Source organism: Sinohyriopsis cumingii, chromosome 1, assembly GCF_028554795.1.
Source record: "Sinohyriopsis cumingii isolate HCF-2022 chromosome 1, ASM2855479v2, whole genome shotgun sequence".
Classification (NCBI taxonomy): domain Eukaryota; kingdom Metazoa; phylum Mollusca; class Bivalvia; order Unionida; family Unionidae; genus Sinohyriopsis; species Sinohyriopsis cumingii.
Window position 1 is genome coordinate 48075200 of NC_142961.1, and position 6001 is coordinate 48081200.

Below are 6001 nucleotides of genomic sequence, written 5' to 3' on the forward strand. Positions count from 1 at the left end.
ACATATATAAGTTGGAAAATTCCTTTACAATGATAGGTAAAGATGGGAATCTTATGCTTAATTACAACACTGACACAGCTCTTCACAAGAGAACATAAACACTTACATGATCAAATAAATTCTTTAGTGGAGAATATGACCTCATTTAGAGCACAAAATCTGTCACAAAGAAGATATACATGTATCTAGAGAGGTTCTTCTCTCAAATAAGCTAGACTGGATTAATTTTTCCAATCATCAAACATATCTTCAAAGCTAATATTGAATAACGGTACCAGTCATTCCAGTGTCACTGTTCTTTAAATTTAGTAGACAGACATTGGGGCAGGGGGGCATGTAAATTCAATGGTAGTCTGAAATGATCCTGGTTATTTAAATTCTGTAAAATATTGTATAGCTAAAATTATAGAACTATATAGATGAGTTGAGGAAGATAATTGGGATAAAATTTACATCAGTGATATTTTCAGTAACGTAAAATAATGATGAAGTGAAAAATAATATCCTGTTCATCATTAGAAAAAGCAGAGATTATACAAGAGAGACAGAAAAATAGCTTCAAAACCTGCGATTATTTGTAAATAAATATGAAATAAACCAAGACTGAAGAGCACCAAGGAGTAAAAAATCAAAGGAATTATATGTAGGGCAAGATTAATATGGAAAGTTTAGAGTTCAAACAGTACTAGATTCTCTTGAGATTTGTAAAAGAGAGAGTTTTCAAAGAAATTCATTCCAAAAATGATTGTGGAAAATTAATCAGATATTACTGATTTAAGAACAATACTTCAAGCACAGAAACCTTTCTATGAAAATCTTATGAAAATAATCTGACATTCAAAACCAATCATAGAAGTATACTTTTTACCCACCCAACCCATTTTTTTTGAATAAGTCATCCACAGAAGATGCCAGTTGACTGGTAGGTCTATTATTATTATATGAATATCTCCTTGCATTGAAATTATGAAAAATGGAAAATCAACGGGCTTCAATACCTTTACATTGTTGGGACCTAAGAGCTCTCAATTATGCATATGGAAAAAGTTGTCTGTTATAAAAGCAAGAAGTTATCCCCAGAGAGGGAAAATCAAAGTTCTTTTTAAAAATATTGGAGAACTATATCTCTTCTTAATGTTGCTTCTTCAGAATAATAACTAATTTTAGAAAGTTTTGCCAAATATAGTTAGTGAAACTCAAGCAGGTTTTATCAAAGGCTGATATATTGGAGACTACATGTATAATTTATGGTTTGATTGAGAACAAAATAGATGAAGAGGATATCCCAGCAATGTTCTATAGGATTTTGAAAAAGCTTTTGATTCTGCAGAATGTTTTCTAATTAAAGAATGTTTGAAATTTGCTGGTTCCTGTAATTGGTTCAAAACTTCTATGATGACATTTCATGCTTTCTCTTAAATAATGGACATGGCTCTTTTTTTCCTCCATTAAACGAGGAGTCCAGCAAGGTGATCCCCTTTCACTCTACTTATTCTTTTTTGCAGTAGAATTATTAAGTACTGCCATAAAAAATTAACATATAATTGCATAAAATGACAATTCTGAATACTTAATTAGTGTATAGACAATTCTACCATTATTCCAGCTGATGATGATACTTATATACTGCACTTGACATCATAGGTTGCTTCTCCCAATGTTCTGCGTTGAATGTGAACTTACAAAAACAACACATACACGTAGTTTGTATTGGCTATAAATAAGGTTGTGATGAATTGATAAATACACAAGTTATGATTATTTTGGAATCATGAAGGCAAATTTAAACTTTTTGGAATTACTTTCAGTTTCAGAATGGATGATTTTACTTTAAAACCAATATAGAGAAACTTACAGTAGTTAGAAATCCTTCATCAAATTGGTCATTTAGAAGTCTATCTCTTGTAGACAAAATTACTACTAGTAAGTCGTTATCACTACTAGTACTAGTTCAGTGTTACCCCAAAACCCAGAAAGGAACTATTTCAAGAGCTTCAAGGTGCCTTTTATAGTTTGTTTCAGATTGGAAAGGGTGATAAGGAAAAGTGACTTATTTTGTCAATGATTATCAGGCTGGTGGATTAAAATGCCACACATTCTGTCTTTTTGTAGTCAGCTTAAAGTGTCATAGTTAAAAATAAGCATTGATCCTCTTGGAAATTAGAAATCTCATTATTGATGTAGTATACAAATGTAAAAATTCCTCTTTCTAAAGATTATGGCAAAACATTTTTCTTATATGGTCAAAACTAGATGAGTGCTTTACCAAAACCCTTGATTTTTGTTGTTGTTGTTGTTGTAGGGTTTAATGCCATTTTTCAGCACACGGTAGGCTATACATGGCGGACAGTATTAATGGTGGAGGAAGAACTCGGAGAAAACCCCAGAAAGAACCACCAATCCACGAGAAGCTACTGGCAAGCTCTCTCACATACCCACATTAGCCGAAATCGAGACTCGAACTTATGCAGACAGAGGTGAGATGGCAGTGATCCGTAACGAAGAGCGCTTTAGACCACTCGGCCACTCAGGGCCCCACCAAAACCCTTGAAGATATTTTATAAATGTTACTGTGGCATAACAAGTTTATAAAACGAAATGGTAAAACACTATTTATTTTTTTAAAAATGGTGTTCTTAATCTATTTTCTACATCAAGGGCTTTGTCAATGCCATTATCAGTTTTCTTATGAAAATTTCAGAAAGATGTATAGAACTGATGTGTTTTTTATTGGATGATTTGGAATTACATAAAAAAGGCTTGAGGAAAGGCTGGTGAGGTGATGTTGGACTTTCTTAGTTAAAATCAGAGAGGTTTAGTCATGCATACAGAAACATTCCATTTACCTTGAGGTAGATCATATAGGTAATTTTATAAACCAGTCATTAATTATATTAAAAATATCCCATTTCCTGTGAGAGTTATGCTGGACTCTAATTTAAGGTCAGGGAATTTAGACAGTGGATATCATAATATTCCATTTCCAATGAGGGAAAGCAATTGGTCATGTTGGACTGTTTCATTAAACATTAAGTGTGCTGGACAGTGGATATAATAGGAGCATTTCATTTGCTGTGTGAGAAAATGGTTGTACTGGACCATCTGATTTCACATTGGTGATATTTGACAATGTCTTTCAGAACATTCAGCTGAGGATTAGAGAAGACAGAGACCTGCTGGCTTATCTCATTTAACATTAAGGTGTTTAACATTGTATATCAGAATATTTCTCATGAGGATTAGAGAAGACAGAGAGACCTGCTGGCTTATCTCATTTAACATTAAGGTGTTTAACATTGTATATCAGAATATTTCTCATGAGGATTAGAGAAGACAGAGAGACCTGCTGGCTTATCTCATTTAACATTAAGGTGTTTAACATTGTATATCAGAATATTTCTCATGAGGATTAGAGAAGACAGAGAGACCTGCTGGCTTATCTCATTTAACATTAAGGTGTTTAACATTGTATATCAGAATATTTCTCATGAAGATTAGAGAAGACAGAGAGACCTGCTGGCTTATCTCATTTAACATTAAGGTGTTTAACATTGTATATCAGAATATTTCTCATAAGGATTAGAGAAGACAGAGAGACCTGCTGGCTTATCTCATTTAACATTAAGGTGTTTAACACTGTATATCAGAATAGTTATCATGAGGATTAGAGAAGACAGAGAGACCTGCTGGCTTATCTCATTTAACATTAAGGTGTTTAACATTGTATATCAGAATATTTCTCATAAGGATTAGAGAAGACAGAGAGACCTGCTGGCTTATCTCATTTAACATTAAGGTGTTTAACATTGTATATCAGAATATTTCTCATAAGGATTAGAGAAGACAGAGAGATCTGCTGGCTTATCTCATTTAACATTAAGGTGTTTAACATTCTATATCAGAATATTTATCATGAGGATTAGAGAAGACAGAGAGACCTGCTGGCTTAACTCATTTAACATAAAGGTTGTTTGATAGTACATATTAGAACCACTACATTTACTATGAGGAAAGGGAGATGGTTATCTGGAATCTCGTTTAACACCAGCAAAGTTCTGCAATGCATATCAGAACATTACATTTACAATTAGGAAATATAGATTCAAGGATGTTGAACAATCCTATGACCTTGGGGAAATTTCAGGATAGATGTACATATCAATCAGAACATTTCTTATCTCCAATCTTTTTTATTATTGCAGTGCTTGGTGATTAGCAAATCTTGCTCAGAATGTAGATTCATTTTCATCAGGGGGGTGTTTTGTTAATATCACAAAAAAATTGTTATCCTTCAATTTATTTATTTTTGGGTGTGTCCATCACTGTGATATGCTGACAAGATGCAGATTCATGTTTCAGATTCATCTGAAATAATGTCACTGAAAACATCTAAGTAATGATACAAGTTACAAGAGGAAAACACTATTGGTATAATGGTGTTTTTTCTTGAAACCCCAGTAGTTACATAGTGTCAGTGAGTACCAAAACCGTAAGCGCTGCAGTTGAATGAGTGTGAAGACAAACAATCCATGCAGTGTGGTGAATTGTTTCAGTGGGTGGATACAAACAATGTCAGATGAATTGACTGAAGAGGTCACATACTTCACTTTTTCATAGAGACAAAAATTAATTTGATAACTTTAAGTAAATTTAATAGATGATGCATTTCAGTGCATTCTATGTTGCTGTCAAACACTTGATTTGTGCTGACTGCTACATTGCTGTAGTACTGTCTGTGGACGAAATTCAACTCTAAGATATTCATGACCTCTACAGACAATATTCATGACCTCTATAGAAGATATTCATGACCTCTATAGAAAATATTCATGACCTCAACAGAAGATATTCATGACCTCTATAGAAGATATTCATGACCTCTATAGAAAATATTCATGACCTCTACAGAAGATATTCATGACCTCTACAGAAGAGTCTGGCAAATGAAAAAGTTAGGTTATCAAAGAAAGGAGCTCTTTGGCTGACAGTTTTCAAAATTATGGAAGTCTCTGTAATGTTTGTCTACGCAAGCAAACTTAGAGAACATAGTTCTGTCCCATGCAAGTTAACATGTCAGCATTATTAATATGCAAGCTAACTAAGAAAACACTAATACTATCCCATAAAGTTAACATGTCACTGTTATTGGAAAGCAAGCTAATTTAGAAAACATTATTTACTGTCCCATGAAATTAATGTCAACATTATTGATATGCAAGCAAACTTAAAAAACATTGGTACTGTCCCATGCAAGTTAACATGTCAGCATTAAGCAAGCTAAGTGTGGTTGATGATGTCAAAAGAGCAACAATAGCACAAAAAAAACATTAAGAAACCAGTTTTTGTACGACGTGATAATTTGTATACATATGTACTGGTGTTAAGCTAAATATGTTGAATGTTCAGTGGAATTTAGAAATGGTCTCTTTTATTACCCCCATGGCCAGGAGCCAAGATTTCTGAAGGATATTGTCAAGAAAATATGGAGGGGGCTTGTGTTGGAAAGAACGTTTCTAAGACTGGTTTGTTATCTGTGATTACTGTCAATAATATCAATAATGCCAAGTGAGCTTATAATATGGACCTTCATGCAATGTTCATCCTCTGACATCTGTCCAAAGTCCATTAACAATTGCTATTTTCAACAATTCAAAAAGCGCCTGACCAGTTTCAACCAAATTTGGCAGAAAGTATTTCAATGTTGCACTTCAGTTTTGTACAAATGGTGCTGATCAACTACAAAATATGTCCTCCACCACCGTCACCAAAAATATAAACACCTATGTCAAAATGTACAATTTCAACCAAAATATTTCACTGACTTTGTTAAATTTTGTGTTTCAAATTTATTTCTCAACTTCTGTTCATGAAAGAATTTTCAAACTAGATGAATGTATGCATCATTATTAGTATTTCTGTGTTTAGCTCTTAAACAGATTGAATTTTAGAACCCTTTTTCAGTACATAGGGATTGGACCACTAATTCATTTCCTATTTTCTC